Source organism: Scyliorhinus torazame, chromosome 24, assembly GCF_047496885.1.
Source record: "Scyliorhinus torazame isolate Kashiwa2021f chromosome 24, sScyTor2.1, whole genome shotgun sequence".
NCBI classification, from domain to species: domain Eukaryota; kingdom Metazoa; phylum Chordata; class Chondrichthyes; order Carcharhiniformes; family Scyliorhinidae; genus Scyliorhinus; species Scyliorhinus torazame.
Genome location: NC_092730.1, coordinates 45,065,641 through 45,082,984, shown reverse-complemented (window position 1 = coordinate 45,082,984; position 17,344 = coordinate 45,065,641). Strand labels below are relative to the sequence as shown.

The 17,344-nt window shown below is 43.7% G+C and overlaps 2 non-coding genes across 2 annotated transcripts; one reads left to right on the top strand and one right to left on the bottom strand.

Annotated features, from left to right (window-relative positions):
- trnas-uga (transfer RNA serine (anticodon UGA)) lies at positions 1–82 on the bottom strand. Its single transcript has one exon. It is a non-coding gene; the product is annotated as a tRNA-Ser (tRNA).
- Positions 83–788: 706 nt separating this feature from the next.
- trnak-cuu (transfer RNA lysine (anticodon CUU)) lies at positions 789–861 on the top strand. Its single transcript has one exon. It is a non-coding gene; the product is annotated as a tRNA-Lys (tRNA).
- The last annotated feature ends 16,483 nt before the right edge of the window (positions 862–17,344 follow it).

Genomic DNA, 17,344 nt, shown 5'->3' with positions numbered 1-17,344 from the left:
CGCTGCGAACAGAGTTCGAACCAGCGTGGGGAAGCCCCACGGGATTTCAAGTCTAACGCCTTAACCACTCGGCCATCGCAGCTGTGTTTAGTGTGCCATTCATTAGTAATTTGGTCGATAGAATACATTCTAAAACCAGCCTGGAATCACTCCAGGAAGTTATTGCATTCAAACGATCAACGGGGCCCCGGTGTTTATGTGAGGAGAGGTTGAATCTTCGTGGAAAATGACCATTGGATTTGGAGAGAGGCCTTGAGAGACTCGAAAACCTCAGCTCCCTAAACGCACAATTCCACCGATTAAATAGATTGTGGAACAACATCAGTTACATTGGAAATATATTAGAAATTCAAATGGAACAGGACCACACTTTACAGTCTGGAAGAAAATTTAAATGATGAAATCTAGAAATTACAGCACAGAAGGAGACCTGTGCAGGCCGAACGGTCACCTGATGACGCAACTAAAATGGTCACGTGTCGGGATTTCGGCAGTTCCCCGGATCGCGGTCAGAGCACAAGCCAGGAGGTGCTGCTCAATTATTAAGTCAGTTATTTTTTATTACATGTCATTGGTCGTCAGTCATTGAGAGACCAGCATTCCTACATGGTATCAGGCGTGGGCAGTATGGCAGAACGTCTTCACCGCATCAACATGCTTGTATCACAGAATCGTAGAATATCCAGCTCAGAAGTAGGCCATTCGGCCCAACAAGTCAGCACTGACCTTCCGAATGAGCACCGCAGCAACTCTCTTCAAGAAGAGGTTTAATAGACAGTGCACCAGCAGCCCGGCTAGCTCAGTCGGTAGAGCATGGGACTCTTAATCCCAGGGTCGTGGGTTCGAGCCCCACGTTGGGCGCTTTCTTGTTATTATCTGAAAATATTGATGCTGAATGAACTGTCTTCATAACAGGAACACAAGGTTATGTCCCTTGACTGGGAATCCAGAGGTCTAAACGAACCTCGTGACAAAATTTAATAAATATGTAATTAAAATTTCGTCTCAGAAACGGCGCAGAAAGGTTCTGCTTCCGACGGATCTTACTTCCACAACTGGGAACACATTACACAACAGATAATGATTTGACACAACTACAGTGAAGATCTGTCACCGGCAGTGTCACGGTTCCATGGCAGAGAGCACGGCTACACAGCAGAGAGCTCAGTTACACAGCAAGATATAATTTTACAAACAGGGTGTTTGCAGCAGAAAACACATTTTCCGAAAAAAACAGTTTCTCCATCTCGGCACCTTTTCTGTGTGTGTGTCATTGTATGTGTGTCCTGATAGTCTCTTCGTGATTTTTTGTGTATCTTTCTCTGTCTGTTACAGCAGTGCTGCTGTTATGTATTAATCTCACTTTTCCCAAACAGTAATTGTGATTGATAGATACAGAAACATTTCCAAACTGACATTCAGGACCAATGTCTGATAGAGACTGAAACCCACCCTCACATACAGTCCCAGACATTGACTCATAATGAAGGAATCCTGCTCTCACAAACTATTGAGACTGAGGTGCAGAGTGTTCCCTCCACTCGCGAATACTACCTGTGATTTACAGAGACAGAACACATCTCAGTCAGGTGAGTAGCAGAGTTTGATGGGTACAACATGTATTCCACAATCACCTTCTCTGCGCCAGATAATCAGATGCAGACGACATGCGGCGTCTGTGTTGGTTTAACAAGGGTTTTACCCAAGAACAGGAACAGATTTACACAATATCAGGGTATAAGACGTAGGAGCAGAAGTAGGCCATTCAGCCCATCGAATATGCTCCGCATTTCAATGAGATCATGCTTGATCTGATATATGACGTGTTATGGCCTTATACGGTGGCATATTATCACAGTGGTTACCTCACAGAGCCAGCGATCCGGGTTCAATTCCAGCTTTTGGTCACTGACTGTGTGGAGTTTGCACTTTCTCTCCGTGTCTGTGTGGGTTCCCTCCGGGTGCTGCGATTTCCTCGCACAGTCCAAATGTGTGCGCGTTAGGTAGACTGTCCATGCTAAATTGCCCCTTAGTGTTCAGAAAGTTGGGTGGTGTTACAGGGATGTGATGGGGACACAGAGGCTCTTTCAGAATATCGTTGCCGAGTCCATTGGAAGAATGGCCTCCTTTTACATTTTAATGATCTCATGATAATACTCATGTCCACTTTCCCGGCATTTTATCTCTAGATTTCACGATGAACCTTTAAAACCAGCAATCCCACCAAGCCTCAGGTAGCGGTAACTCCTCAATGGTCGTTAATTTCCCGGCTGTCAGTCATTTGGCCAGTCTTGAGTGAAGTCACATCCTGGAAATGACATACATTGATCCAGTTCTAAAATAAATTAAGTCGCTCTAGTCCCTGATGACCATAGGCCCTTTGAGTCTAAGATCTGACTGGTGGTGATTTAACCTGAGGATCACTATACTTCAGGCGAGGATCAATAATAATAATACTAATAATCTCTTATTGTAATAAGTAGGCTTCAATCAAGTTACTGTGAAAAGCCCGGAGTCGCCACATTCCGGCGCCGGTTCGGGGAGGCTGGAACGGGAATTGTGAGATGGCGGGGTTTTCATGTTTCAAGTCGAGTATAACCGTGTGATCTCTATCTAATTAATTTGGTTTTGCTTCTGCTAATCTTGTCTCACAGTGAGGCAAACCTCACTGATTTGATAGACGAGTGATCGTTCTTCAATCTTGTCATTGTCGGACCCGCTGAATATGGAGGCATATCCTGTGTGGCAGGATTTAGCTCCAACTCAAGCTATAAGTTTGTGGATGATACCACTGCGGTAGGTCGTATCGCAAACAATGACGAATCAGATGCAGGAGGTAGATAAATCACATGGTTGCATAGTGCACTGTCATGTGAGTGTACATTTAAGACATGTAAGTTTAAGCAATGCACATTTAAGAAAACAGTGATGTCAGAGAGTGGGTGGAGCTGGGCTTTAGGTCAGCCATTTTGCAGATTTTTACTTTCAGTTTAAAAAGCAGTTTGTGTGTGTCTGTGTGTTTCCAGAGAGCTGCAAGTTTGAAAAGAGATTGGGAGTGTCTTCGTTTGCAGGGTGCTGGATCTCTGACATAAAAGACCATCTCTGGATCATTTGGGTGATTTAAACTGATAATTGTAAAGCCTTCAACCTGATGTGATTCTGTTTAAAGGTGTTAAGTCTCTTGGAAGTTTGAAGGAACATTTTAAGGAATTGTTTCTGTTGCGATATTTTCTGAGTTATCTTTGAAGTAAGGGGCGTTAAGAGATCCAATGTTTATTTAAGATGTTAAGTTGAGTTCATGGAATAAACAGTGCTTTGTGTTTAAAAGCCCACGAGTCCATAATTGTATAATAATAATACACCAAGGGAAAAAGCCGTGTGCCAGGAAAAGCAACAAATCCATTAAAGGGAGAGGTTGGTTGAACTCCATGATACATTTTGGGGTTCTGAAAACGCCTCACCCATAGAAATTGGGGGCTCGTCCGGGATAAAAGTCTATCTATTGGATTGGCTTTTGTGAACTTAAAGACAGTGAAGGATTGTTCCTTTTCCGGTGTGGTATTTTAGTTTACGTGGGGAGAGTGTTGTGAACAATGGTTCTTTCAGAGGCTCAGAAGTTTTTGTGGGTGGAGAATGTCACACGAAGTACTTTACGGGCAGAAACGAATAGCAGACTGTTAGATTTGGCAAGAACATTGCAGTTAACCTTACCTGACAAAATGCGAAAAGATGAAGTAATTATGGCGGTGGTTAAGCATTTAAAGTTGCATGCGATAGAGTTTGACTCATTGGAAATGGCAAAAATTCAGTTGCAAATTAAACAAATGGAACATGAGAAAGAATGAAAGCGGCTTGAATACGAGAGGGAGAGAGAGGAAAAAGAAAGAGAAAGAGAGAGAGAGGGGAAAAAGAAAAGGAGAGAGCAGAAAGGCGAAAAGAAAGAATAGTCCTAGCAGAACAAAAAGAAAAAGAAATGGAAATACAGAGGAGGGAAAAAAATAAAGAGAGCGAGTTTGAACTTCAGAAAATGGCCATGAAACATGACAATCAGTTAACATTGGCAGACGTAAAGGGAAACGTACAGCTGGATGATAGTGATGAGGATAGTGTGAAAGCGCGTCATAGTCGAAGGCTTGGTGGGAAACTATTTAAATATGTCCAAGCACTGCCACGGTTTGACGAGAAGGAAGTGGAAGCCTTTTTCATTTCATTTCAGAAGGTAGCTAAACAAATGAAATGGCCACAGGACATGTGGGCGTTACTGATTCAAACAAAGCTGGTAGGTAGAGCTAGTGAAGTGTTTGCATCACGACCGGAGGTGGAATCTGGAACGTATGAGCAGGTGAAGAAACCCATCTTAAGTGCATCTGAGCGAGTGCCTGAAGCTTACAGACTAAGGTTTAGAAATTTAAGGAAAGAATTTGGTCAAACATACATGGAGTTTGAAAGGCTGAAAGAGAGTAATTTTGATAGGTGGATAAGGGCTTTGAAAATAGACCAAATGTATTAAGTTCTCAGAAAATTATACTTTTGGAGGAGTTTAAAAATTCAATTCCTGATGTAGTGAGAACTCATGTGGAAGAACAGAAGGTTAGAGCTGCGAAATTAGTATCGGAAATGGCAGATGATTATGAATACGTTCATAAATCAAAGATTGTTTTCCGACATCAGTTTCAGCCGATGAGGGATAGAAACTGGGGACATGAGAAATACTCAAGTGGTAAAGGTAAAGGTGATATGATGGGAGACAATAAAGGGAGTGTACCTCTGATTAAAAAAGAAATCCAGGAGGGTGGAAAAGAAATGAAAAGTTTCAAATGTTTTCACTGTAATAAACTAGGCCATTAAAGTCACAGTGTTGGTGGTTGAAGACAAGCACTGAGAAGGGTGATGTGGTAAAACAGGATAAGACGGTGGGGTTTGTAAGAGTGTTAAAGGAAATCCCAAGGGACGCGAAGGAGGTGCAAACAATTGTACAGCCTGTTCAAGAAATAATTGTTAAGAAGGTGCCAGATGTATTTAAAGAATTTACTTGTGTGGGTAGAATTTACTTATGTGTATCAAGAGGAGCAGGTGAAGAAGTCACAATGTTTTGAGATACAGTGGCTAGTCAATCTTTAATGGTAAAAATGAGGAATTATGTAGTTTGGGAAGAATGTTGCCAGAAAAGGTGGTGATATGTGGAATTCAGGGTGAGAGGAGTCGCGTTCCATTGTATAAGGTGAGGATGGAAAGTCCAGTGAAGAATGGTGAAGAGGTAGTAGGAGTAATAGATAAACTATCTTGTCCAGGAATACAGTTTATCTTGGGTAATGATATACCTGCATCGCAGGTGGGAGTGATGCCTACTGTGGTTGATAAGCCAGTGGAAAATCAGTCAACTGAAGTGTTGAAGGACGAATATCCTGGGATTTTTCCGGTTTGTGTAGGAACAAGGTCGCAAAGTTACAGGTTAAGACAAGAGGACAAATCAAAGAGTAAAGGTGAAGTTGAAGTGCAATTATCAGCAACAATTTTTGATCAGATGGTTGAAAAAGAACAAGAACAGGTGGAGGATGAGGCGGATATTTTTAGTTCAGGAATATTTGCAGAGTTATAACAGAAAGATGTGGAAATAAAACGGATATATCAGAAAGCATATACGGAAGAGGAATCTGAGAGTATACCAGTGTGTTATTACCGTAAACATGATGGCCTGATGAGAAAATGGAGACCTGTACATATGCAGGCGGATGAAAAGTGGGCAGAAGATCATCAAGTAGAATTGCCGGTAGGGTATAGAAAGGAGGTGTTGCGAGTTGCACATGAGGTACCAGTGGGAGGTCATTTGGGAATAAGGAAAACACAAGCTAAAATCCAGAATTGTTTTACTCGCCTGGACTACATAAAGATGTAGTTAAATTTTATAAATCATGTCGCACATGTCAAGTGAGAGGGAAACCTCAAGCAATGATAAAACCAGCGCCCTTAATACCCATTCCAGCATTTAAGGAACCTTTTACAAGGGTCCGAATCGATTGTGTAGGACCGCTTTCTAAAACAAAAAGTGGGAATCAATATCTTTTGACTGTAACGGATGTGTCTACTAGGTTTCCAGAGGCCATTCCAGTACGTAATATTACAGCTAAAAGGATTGTGGAGGATTTACTTCATTTCTTTACTAGATATGGACTACCACCAGAAATTCAATCCGATCAAGGAACTAATTTTACTTCAAAGTTATTCAAAGAAGTTATGGATAGCTTAGGAATAAAACAATTTAAATCAACTGAGTCCCATCCAGAATCGCAGGGAGCGTCAGAAAGTTTGCATCAGACATTAAAGCCAATGTTGAGGCCGTATTGTCAAGATTAACCAGAGGATTGGGATAAATAAATCCCATTCGTATTGTTTGCAATTAGGGATGCACCTAATGAGTCTATCAAATTTAGTCCTTTAGTCCGCCTAAATTGATTAAGGAAAAATTGGTAGGTGCGAAATCGGAAATTACACTATTGGATTACATGCCAAATTTTAGGAAACGATTAAATAGAGCAGGTGAATTGCCTAGAAAGTTGTACAAAATGGAATTAAATGGGTAGCGGACAAGAAATCCAAAGTTCGTAGTTTTGCCAGTGGGGATAAAGTTGTTACCAGTGGCAGGGGAGCCTTTAAAAGCTAGGTTTTGTGGACAGTATCAGATTGAAAGGAAATTAAATGAGGTGAATTAAGTGGTAAAAACACCAGATAGAAGGCAGACTCACCGAGTGTGTCATGTGAATATGCTTAAAAGGTACTTTGAAAGGGAAGGAGAGAAAAAGGAGGTTTTAATGATTCTAATTCAAAGTGACGAACCAAATCCAGATGACTGTGAATTTGACATCCTCAAATTAAATTGGATAATGAGGATGTTCTTAAAATTTGGTATGAATTGTTAAGTTCCCTTCCAGAGGAAAAACGAACTGACCAGAAAGAGTTATTGAAATCACATGGGCAAGTTTGTAGTGATAAATTGGGTAGTATTAAAATGGCTATACATGATGTAGCTGTAGGAAATGCTGTTCCTATCAAACAACATTCATATAGACTTAATCCTTTAAAATTGGCACAGGTTAACAAAGAGATTGAGAGTATGCTTAAAATGGCATAAATGAAGTGGGTAGCAGCCAATGGAGCTCACCCATAGTGATGGTACCTAAACCAGACGGTACCCAACGGTTGTATGTGGACGATAGAAAGGTGAATGCAGTTACAAGAACTGACTCTTACCCTATCCCACGTTTGAATGATTGCATTGAGAAAGCAGGACAATCTGCTTTTATTTCCAACTTCCAGGTATGGAAAGAACATTTAAAGCATCGTATGGAGTTCTTCGATCGACTTCAGGTGGCGGGGTTGGTAATGAAACTAGCCGAAAGTGAATTTGCAGGAGCCCGAATCACTTTCCTTGAGGAGTTTCTGATACCCTCAAGAGGAAGGGAAATAATGCGATTTCTTCGAATGAGTGGATTTAATCGAACTTTAGTGCAAACGTTTTGTGGCGTGATTACTCCACTGATGGAATTGCTGAAGAAACGTAAAAATATTCAATGGACAGCGTACTTTCAACAGGCATTTGGCTGCCTGAAAGCTGTGATCACCAATGTTCCTGTATTGGAGAATTGCAAGGGACTATGTGGTCAGATTGAACTAAAGTATCTGATTCTAAAGAGAAATTCAGAGTAGTAGAGGAATTGATGGATCATTATCATAGAATTTACAGAGTAGAAGGAGGCCATTCAGCCCATCGAGTCTGCACCGGTTCTTGGAAAGAGCACCCTACCCAAGGTCAACACCGCCACCCTATCCCCATAACCCAGTAACCCCACGGGCAATTTTGGACACGAAGGGCAATTTATCATGGCCAATCCACCTAACCCGCACATTTTTGGACTGTGGGAGGAAACCGGAGCACCCGGAGGAAACCCACGCACACACGGGGAGGATGTGCAGACTCCGCACAGACAGTGACTCAAGCCAGAATCGAACCTGGGATCCTGGAGCTGTGAAGCAATTGTGCTATCCACAAGGCTACCGTGCTGCCCCCGTGCAGAGATCTCGTGCAGAGATTTTGTTCAAAGAGACTGTCAATCGAGAAGGATTTCGGTTGGAGGAAGAAGAACAAAGAAAAAATGGACTATATTATTAGACCTGTTTGCATGTGTTGTTTTTTTTTAAGCGAAAGTGTATATTTACTGTGTATATTTCTTAGTGAATGGTGCAAAAGTGAAAAATGAAACCATCTTGAAATTGAAGTTTTTTTTTCTTGGGTGGAGGTGTCATGTAAGAGTACCTTTAAGACATGGATGTTTGAGCAATGTACCTTTAAGAAAACAGTGATGCCAGAGAGTGGGTGGAGCTGGGCTTTAGGTCAGCCATTTTTCAGGTTTTTACTTTCAGTTTAAAAAGCAGCTTGCGTTTGTCTGTGTGTTTCCAGGGAGCTGCAAGTTTGAAAAGAGCTTGGGAGTGTCTGTGTTAGCAGGGAGCTGGATCTCTGACATAAAAGACCATCTTTGGATCATTTGGGTGATTTAAACTGATGATTGTAAAGCCTTTAACCTGATGTGATTCTGTTTCAAGGTGTTAAGTCTCTTGGAAGTTTGAAGGAACAGTTTAAGGAATTATTTAATGTTCCAATATTTCCTGAGTTATCTTTGAAGTAAGCTGTGGTAAGAGATCCAATGTTTATTTAAGATGTTCAGTTGAGTTCATGGAATAAACAGTGTTTTGTGTTTAAAAACCCACGTGTCCATAATTGTAATCCCACACCTAGGGAAAAAGCCATGTGCTAGGAAAAGCAACAAATCCATGAAAGGGAGAGATCGGTAGAACTCTCTGATACATTTTGGGGTTCGGAAAACGCCTCGCCCATAACAGTACCTAAAACAGCCTGTCTCTAAATATCGGAAAGACCAAGGAACTGATCATCGACGCCATGAAGCGTTGCACAACACACACACCCGTCTGCATCAATGGGTGCGAAGTGGAGATGGTCGATAGCTTTACAACTCTGGGGGTCGCCATCACCAACAGTCTGTCCTGGTCCACTCACGTTGATGCAACAATCTAGAAAGCCCAACATCGTTTCTACCTCCGAAGGAAGGACAAGAAACTCGTCATGTCTGCTTCGACTCTCACAAACTTCTACAGATGCGCCATAGAGAGCATCCTATCGGGCTGCATCTCAGCTTGGTATGGCAACTGCCCGGTCCAACTTCGCAAGAAACTGCAATGTGGTGAACTCAGCCCAACCCATCACACAAGCTTGCCACCCGCACAGTGATTCTGTCTACAACTCCCGCTGCCGCAGGACAGCAGACAACATTATCAGAGACCCTCCCACCCAGGTTTTGACTTTTTACAGACTATTTCAACAGGCAGAAGGCACTGAAGTCTGAAGACCCCCACATCCAGACATAGGAACAGCGTCTTCCCCACAGCTACTAGACTCCTCAACAACTCTCCCTCGGACTGATCTGTTCCCTGTAAGAACACTATTCACGACGCCCTATGCTGCTCTTGCTCATGGATTTACTTTGTTTGTCCACTTGTTCCGCACTGTAACCAATCACTGTTTGTCGATGTACCATTTGGCAATGCACTGTGTCGATTATTCTTTTTTTGCCCACTCTGTATGTAATGTGTATATGCCTTGGTAGCAGAAAAATACTTTTCACTGTACTTCAGTACACGTGACAGTAAGTCAAATCAAAGTGGTTCCTCTCTCCCTACCCGATCAATTCATCTCAATCAGAACAAGACTGAATTTTGAATTCTCGCTTTTCCAACACAACTCGATGCAATCCGGCCTCACAACCTGGAATGGATTTGCACGTCAGTGATTGCAGATCCATCATCGAAAAATGAGCCCCACTTCCGAGAAAAGAGCGTATGAAAAATCGACTAGGATGGGATTCGAACGCCGTTACAGAGCGCAAAGGACTAGCAGTACAGCGCCTTCACCACTCGGCCACCTCAACCGACAAGTGCATGCGTCGAAACGTCTTAATTCGTTTTGCATCCATGAACTGATGGAAAATATCCGCCCAGAGTCCAAAGATGTGCAGGTTAGGTGGATTGGCCATGATAAATTGCTCTTAGTGTCCAAAAGTGCCCTTAGTGGTGGGTGGAGTTAGTGGGTTATGGGGATAGGGTGGGGGTGTTGACGTTGGGTAGGATGCTCTTTCCAAGAGCCGGTGCAGACTCGAAGGGCCGAATGGCCTCCTTCTGCACTGTAAATTCTATGATCTTTGACTCCAGCCCCGTGTTCATGTTGGAAATGCAGTGTTTTTCAATAAAATGAATTCCCATCACATTCAGGGACCTTTATGAATGGACTGATGTGAAACACTTCAATATTATTTCCAAGAGGTTTCCACACAGTGTGAAAGGCCCCCGCTGAAAGACTGGAATCAACCAGCATTTGACAGCAAAAACAAACGCTCCCGGCTTCACAGAGGAATCCGTCGATCATCGGAACACACATTTCACGATGGACATTTTCTGATCATTCAGTTACAGGTTTCTACTCCTGCCTGGCTTTATTCCCCAGGAAATAGGGATTATATTCTTTCAGCGAGTCGTGAAAGTATACTTGGAGCAGATTAATGATAAATTATTGTGGTACGATGAGACTATTGCTGGTTGAAAGGTAAACTTTCCAGAAAGTGCCTTCATATTGTGGTTGATAGCAAATCGGCACCACATTTAAAACAAAACACAGCTTAACTCGTAAACTTAAATTAAACTAATTAATTAATTAGTGATGGCTGGTCAGGTGATGTGCTTGAGCTGCTTGATGTGGGAGCTGGCAGACCGCATTGCGAGCTGCAGCGACCACATCTGCAGTAAGTGTTGGCTGCTCGAAGAGCTCCGGCTCAGAGTTGATGAGCTGGAGTCTGAGCTTCAAACAATGAAGCACATCCGGGAGGGGGAGACTTACCTGGACACTGTGTTTCAGGAGGCAGTCACACCTGTCAGAGTAACTAGTTTAAATCCTGCCAGTGGCCAGGGACAGCAGGGTGTGACTGCAGGTCAGGCAGTTAAAGGGAACCAGCAGTCAGGAACTCAAGAGCCTCAGCCCTTGACCCTGTCCAACAGGTATGAGGCACTTGCTCCCTGTGTGGATGGCGAACAGGGCTGCAGGAAGGATGAGTCAGCTGACCAAGGCACCATGGTTCAGCAGGCCATTCAAGGGGAGGGAGTAAATAGGCAAGTTGTAGTTGTAGGGGATTATATTATCAGGGGGATAGATAGTATCCTTTGTGAGGAGGATAAAGAGTCCCGCATGGTACGTTGCCTGGTATATCTGACCGGCTTGAAAGGATACTGAGAGGGAGGGGGAGGATCCAGTTTTTGTGGCCGATGTCGGTACCAACAACATAGGCACGTCTAGGAAAGAGGACCTGTTTCGAGATTATAAAGAGCTAGGATTCAAATTAAAAAATAGGTCCTCAAGGGTCATAATCTCCGGATTACTGCCCGAGCCACGTGCAAATTGGCATAGGGAGGCAAGAATAAGGGAAGTTAACACGTGGCTGAAAGAGTGGTGTGGGAAAGAGGGGTTCCTTTTCATGGGACACTGGCATCAACTTTGGGACAGGGAGGACCTATACCGTTGGGATGGTCTCCACCTGAACCGAGCTGGGACCAGTGTTCTGGCGAAAAGAGTAAATAGGGTGGTCAATAGGACTTTAAACTAAAGATTGGGGGGGGGGATGGAAAGTCAGGGAACCAAGAGGTGAAGTAATCAGTGGGAAGCATAGCTGTTTAGGAATACAGAAAAGCACGAAAAGACACAACTCAGGAGAGGTTACGATAGTCCCCATCCCACAAAATATGACACAGTGTATGGAAAGGCTCAGTAAACCAAGGTACACCACACTCAGAAAACAAAAAGGGACGGTCAATAGAGAATTAAAGGTGCTATATTGAAATGTGCGCAGTGTACGGAACAAGGTAGATGAGCTTGTGGCCCAGATTATGACTGGCAGGTATGACGTGGTAGGCATCACAGAGACATGGTTGCAGGGGGTTCAGGACTGGCATTTAAACATCCAGGGATTCACAACCTATCGAAAAGACAGAGAGGTGGGCAGAGGGGGCGGGGTTGCCTTGTTAATTAGGAATGAAATTAAATCAATAGCACTAAACGACATAGGGTCAGATGATGTGGAGTCTCTGTGGGTAGAGTTGAGGAACCACAAAGGCATAAAAAACATAATGGGAGTTACGTACAGGCCTCCAAACAGAGGTCAGGACCGGGGGCACAAAATGCACCACGAAATAGAAAGTGCATGTCAGAAAGGCAAGGTCACAGTGATCATGGGGGACTTCAATATGCAGGTGGACTGGATAAATAATGCTGTCAGTGGACCCAAGGAAAGGGAATTCATTGAATGTTTACAGGAGGGCTTTTTGGAACAGCTTGTGATGGAGCCCACGAGGGAACAGGCCATACTGGACTTCGTGTTATGTAATGAGCCAGACTTGATTAAAGATCTTAAAGTAAGGGAGCACTTAGGAGTTAGGATTAGTGATCATAATATGGTAGAATTCAATCTCCAATTTGAAAGAAAGAAGGTAGAATCAGATGTAAAGGTGTTACAGTTAAATAAAGGTAACTACAGGGGCATGAGGGAGGAACTGGGTGAGAGAGAGAGGGGTGAGAGAGAGAGGGGGGTGAGAGAGAGAGGGGGGGGTGAGAGAGAGAGGGGTGAGAGAGAGAGGCGGTGGGTGAGAGAGAGGGGGTGGGCGAGAGAGGGTGTGGGTGAGAGAGAGAGGGGGTGGGTGACGAAAATCGACTTGGAGCAGAGCCTAGTGGGAATGACAGTAGAACAGCAATGGCAGGAATTTCTGGGTGTAATTGAGGACACAGTTCAGAGGTTCATCCCAAAGAAAAGAAAGATTATCAGAGGGGGGATTCGGCAGCCATGACTGACAAAGGAAGTTAGGGAATGCATCAAAGCAAAAGAGAAAGCCTATAAATGTGGCAAAGAGTAGTGGGAAGTCAGAAGATTGGGAAGGCTACAAAAACAATCAGAGGATAACAAAGAGAGAAATAAGGAAAGAGAGGATCAAATATGAAGGTAGGCTAGCCAGTAACATTAGGAATGATAGTAAAAGTTTCTTTAAATACATTAAATACAAACGGAAGGCAAAAGTTGACATTGGGCCGCTCCAAAATGACACTGGTAATCTAGTGATGGGAGACAAGGAAATAGCTGAGGAACTAAATAAGTACTTTGCGTCAGTCTTCACTGTAGAAGACATGAGTAAAAGCCCAACAATTCCGGAGAGTCAGGGGGCAGAGTTGAATATGGTAGCCATCACAAAGGAGAAAGTGCTAGAGAAATTAAGAGGTCTAAAAATTGATAAATCTCCGGGCCCAGATGGGCTACATCCCAGAGTTCTAAAGGAGATTGCTGAAGAAATAGTGGAGGCGTTAGTTATGATCTTTCAAAAGTCACTGGAGTCAGGGAAAGTCCCAGAGGATTTGAAAATCGCTGTTGTAACCCCCTGTTCAAGAAGGGAACAAGGATAAAGAGGGAGAACTATAGGCCAATTAGCCTAACCTCGGTTGTTGGCAAGATTCTAGAATCCATTGTTAAGGATGAGATTTCTAAATTCTTGGAAGTGCAGGGTCGGATTAGGACAAGTCAGCATGGATTTAGTAAGTGGAGGTCGTGCCTGACAAACCTGTTAGAGTTCTTTGAAGAGATAATAAATAGGTTAGACCAAGGAGAGCCAATGGATTTTATCTATCTTGACTTCCAAAAGGCCTTTGATAAGGTGCCTCACGGGAGACTGCTGAGTAAAATAAGGGCCCATGGTATTCGAGGCAAGGTACTAACATGGATTGACGATTGGCTGTCAGGCAGAAGGCAGAGAGTTGGGATTAAAGGTTCTTTTTCGGAATTGCAACCGGTGATGAGTGGTCTCCCGCAGGGTTCAGTGTTGGGGCCACAGCTGTTCTCTTTATATATTAACGATCTAGATGACGGGACTGGGGGCATTCTGGCTAAGTTTGCCGGTGATACAAAGATAGGTGGAGGGACAGGTAGTATGGAGGAGGTGGGGAGGCTCCAGAAAGATTCAGACAGTTTAGGAGAGTGGTCCAAGAAATGGCTGATGAAATTCAACGTGGGCAAGCGCGAGGTCTTGAACTTTGGAAAAAAGAATAGAGGCATGGACTATATTCTAAACGGTGACAAAATTCATAATGCTGAAGTGCAAAGGGACTTGTGGGTCCTAGTCCAGGATTCTCTAAAGGTAAACTTGCAGGTTGAGTCCGTAATTAAGAAAGCAAATGCAATGTTGTCATTCATCTCAAGAGGCTTGGAATATAAAAGCAGGGATGTACTTCCGAAGCTTTATAAAGCATTAGTTAGGCCCCATTTAGAATACTGTGAGCAATTTTGGGCACCACGCCTCAGGAAGGACATACTGGCACTGGAGCGGGTCCAGCGGAGTTTCACACGGATGATCCCAGGAATGGTAGGCCTAACATACGATGAACGTCTGAGGATCCTGGGATTATATTCATTGGAGCTTAGGAGGTTGAGGGGAGATCTAATAGAAACTTACAAGATAATGAATGGCTTAGATAGGGTGGATGTAGGGAAGTTGTTTCCATTAGCAGGGGAGACTAGGACAGGGGGGCACAGCCGTAGAATAAAAGGGAGTCACGTTAGAACAGAGATGAGGAGAAATTTCTTCTGCCAGAGAGTGGTGGGTCTGTGGAATTCATTGCCACAGAGGACGGTGGAGGCCGGGACGTTGAGTGTCTTTAAGACAGAAGTTGATAAATTCTTGATTTCTCGAGGAATTAAGGGCTGTGGAGAGAGAGCGGGTAAATGGAGTTGGAATCAGCCATGATTGAATGGCGGAGTGGACTCGATGGGCCGAATGGCCTTACTTCGGCTCCTATTTCTTATGGTCTTATGGTCTTATATTTAGCGGATTCGTCCATGACAAGACTGAAGAACGATCACTCGTCTATCCAATCGGTGAGGTCTGCCTCAGCGTGAGACAATATTAACAGAGTGAGAACCAGGTTAATTAGATTCAGATCACACGGTTACAATAGAACTGAATCAGGAAAACCCCGCCGTCACAGCCTTGCCATTCGCCTGAGGTATCGTGATCCTCAGGTTAAATCACCATCAGTCAGATCTCACCGTCAACGGGGAAAGCAGCCTATGGTTATCAGGGACTGAAGCGACTTAATTTACTTTGGAACTGGATCAATTTATGATGTTTCCAGGATGCGACTTCCCTCAGACTGATCAAATGATTGGTAGCCGGAAAATTAGCGCCCATTGAGGAGTTACTGGTACCTGAGGCTTAGTTGGAGTATTGGTTTTAAAGGTTAATCATGAAATCTAGAGATGAAAAGCCGGGAAAGTGGGCATGAGGATCATCATGAAATCATTAAAATGTAAAAGGTGGCCATTCGGCCCATCGACTCTGCACCGACCCTCTGAAAGTGTCCCTATGCCCCAACCACATCCCTGTAACGCACTACCCAACTTTATAAACACAAAGGGGCAATTTAGCATGGGCATTCCACCTAACCCACACACATTTGGACGTGCGACGAAATCGCAGCACCCGGAGGAAACCCATAGACAAAGAAAAAAAGTGCAAACTCCATTCAGTCAGTGACCAAAGGCTGGAATTGAACCCGGATCGCGGGCGCTGTGAGGTAGCCACTGTGACAGCGTGCCACCGTATGAGGTCATAACACGTCATCTATCAGATCAAGCATTATCTCATTGAAATACAGAGCACATTCGATAGGCTGAATGGTCTACTTCTGCTCCTCCGTCTTATACCCTGATATTGTGTAAATGTGTTCCGGTTCTTGTGTAAAACTCTTGTTAAAACAACACAGACACCGTATGTCGACTGCGTCTAATTATCTGGCGCGGAGAAGGCGATTGTGGAATACATGTCGTACCCATCAAACTCTGCTACTCACCTGACTGAGATTTGTTCTGTATCTGTAAATCACAGGTAGTGTTCGCGAGTGGAGGGAACAGTCTGCACCTCAGTCTCTGGAACAGGTTGTGAGAGCAGGATGCCTTTATTATGAGTCAATGTCTGGTACTTTTTGTGAGAGTGGAATTCAGTCTCTATCAGACATTGGTACTGAATGTCAGTGTGGAAATATTTCTGTATCTGTCAATCACAATTACTGTTTGGGAAAAGTGAGATGAATCCGTAACATCATCACGGCTGTGACAGACAGAGAAAGACACAGAGAAATGCAGGTAGAGACTATCAGGACGCACACACAGAAAAGGTGCCGATATGAAGAGACTGTTTTTTTCGGAAAATGTGTTTTCTGCTGTGTAACCGTGCTCTCTGCTGTGTAACTGTGCTCTCTCTGTCGGAACCGTCACTCTGCTGGTGACAGATCTTCACTGTGGTTGTGTCAAATCGTTCCCTGTTGTGTTCAAATCGTTCCCAGTTGTGGAAATTGATCCGCCTGAAGCAGAACCTTTCTGCGCCATTACTGAGACGAAATTTCAATTCCAGATTTGTTAAATCTTCAGATTTCTGGATTCCCAGTCCAGCGACATAACCTGGCCTTCTTGTCGTGAAGACAGCTCATTCAGCATCAATCTTTACCGATAATAGTAAGGAAGCGCCCAACATGGGGCTCGAACCCACGACTCTGGGATTATAGAGTTCCGTGCTTTACCGACTGAGCTAGCCGAGCTGCTACATTGCCCATTAAACCTCTTCTTGTGGAGAGTGGCTGCGGTGCTCATTCGGAGGGTAAGTAATGACTTGTTGGGCCGAATGGCTTTCTGCGCTGGAGAATCTACGATTCTATGAAGCAAGGAGGTTGATGCGTTCAAATGCTTCTGCTATAATGTCCACTCCTGACACCATGTAGAAATGGTCGTCTTTGAATGACTGGAAACCAAGGAGTTGTAATAAAAAAATAATTGATTTAATAATTGAGCTGCTCCTCCTGGCTTGTGCTCTGACCGCGATCCGGGGAGAATTGCAGGAATCCAGACACGTGATCATTTTAGTTGCGTCATCACGTGACCATTCGGTCTCCACTGGTCTCCCTCTGTGCTCTATTTTCTAGATTCATCATTTTAATTTTCATCCAGACTGGGAAGTTTAGTGCTGCTGCATTTGGAAAGGAACATGCATTTCTAATATTTTTCCAATGTAACTGATGTTGTTACACAAACTATTTAATCAGTGGAATTGTGCGTTTAGGGAACTCAGATTTTCGAATATCTGAAGGCTTCTCTCCAAATCGAATGGTTATTTTCCACAAGATTCAACCCCTCCTCACATA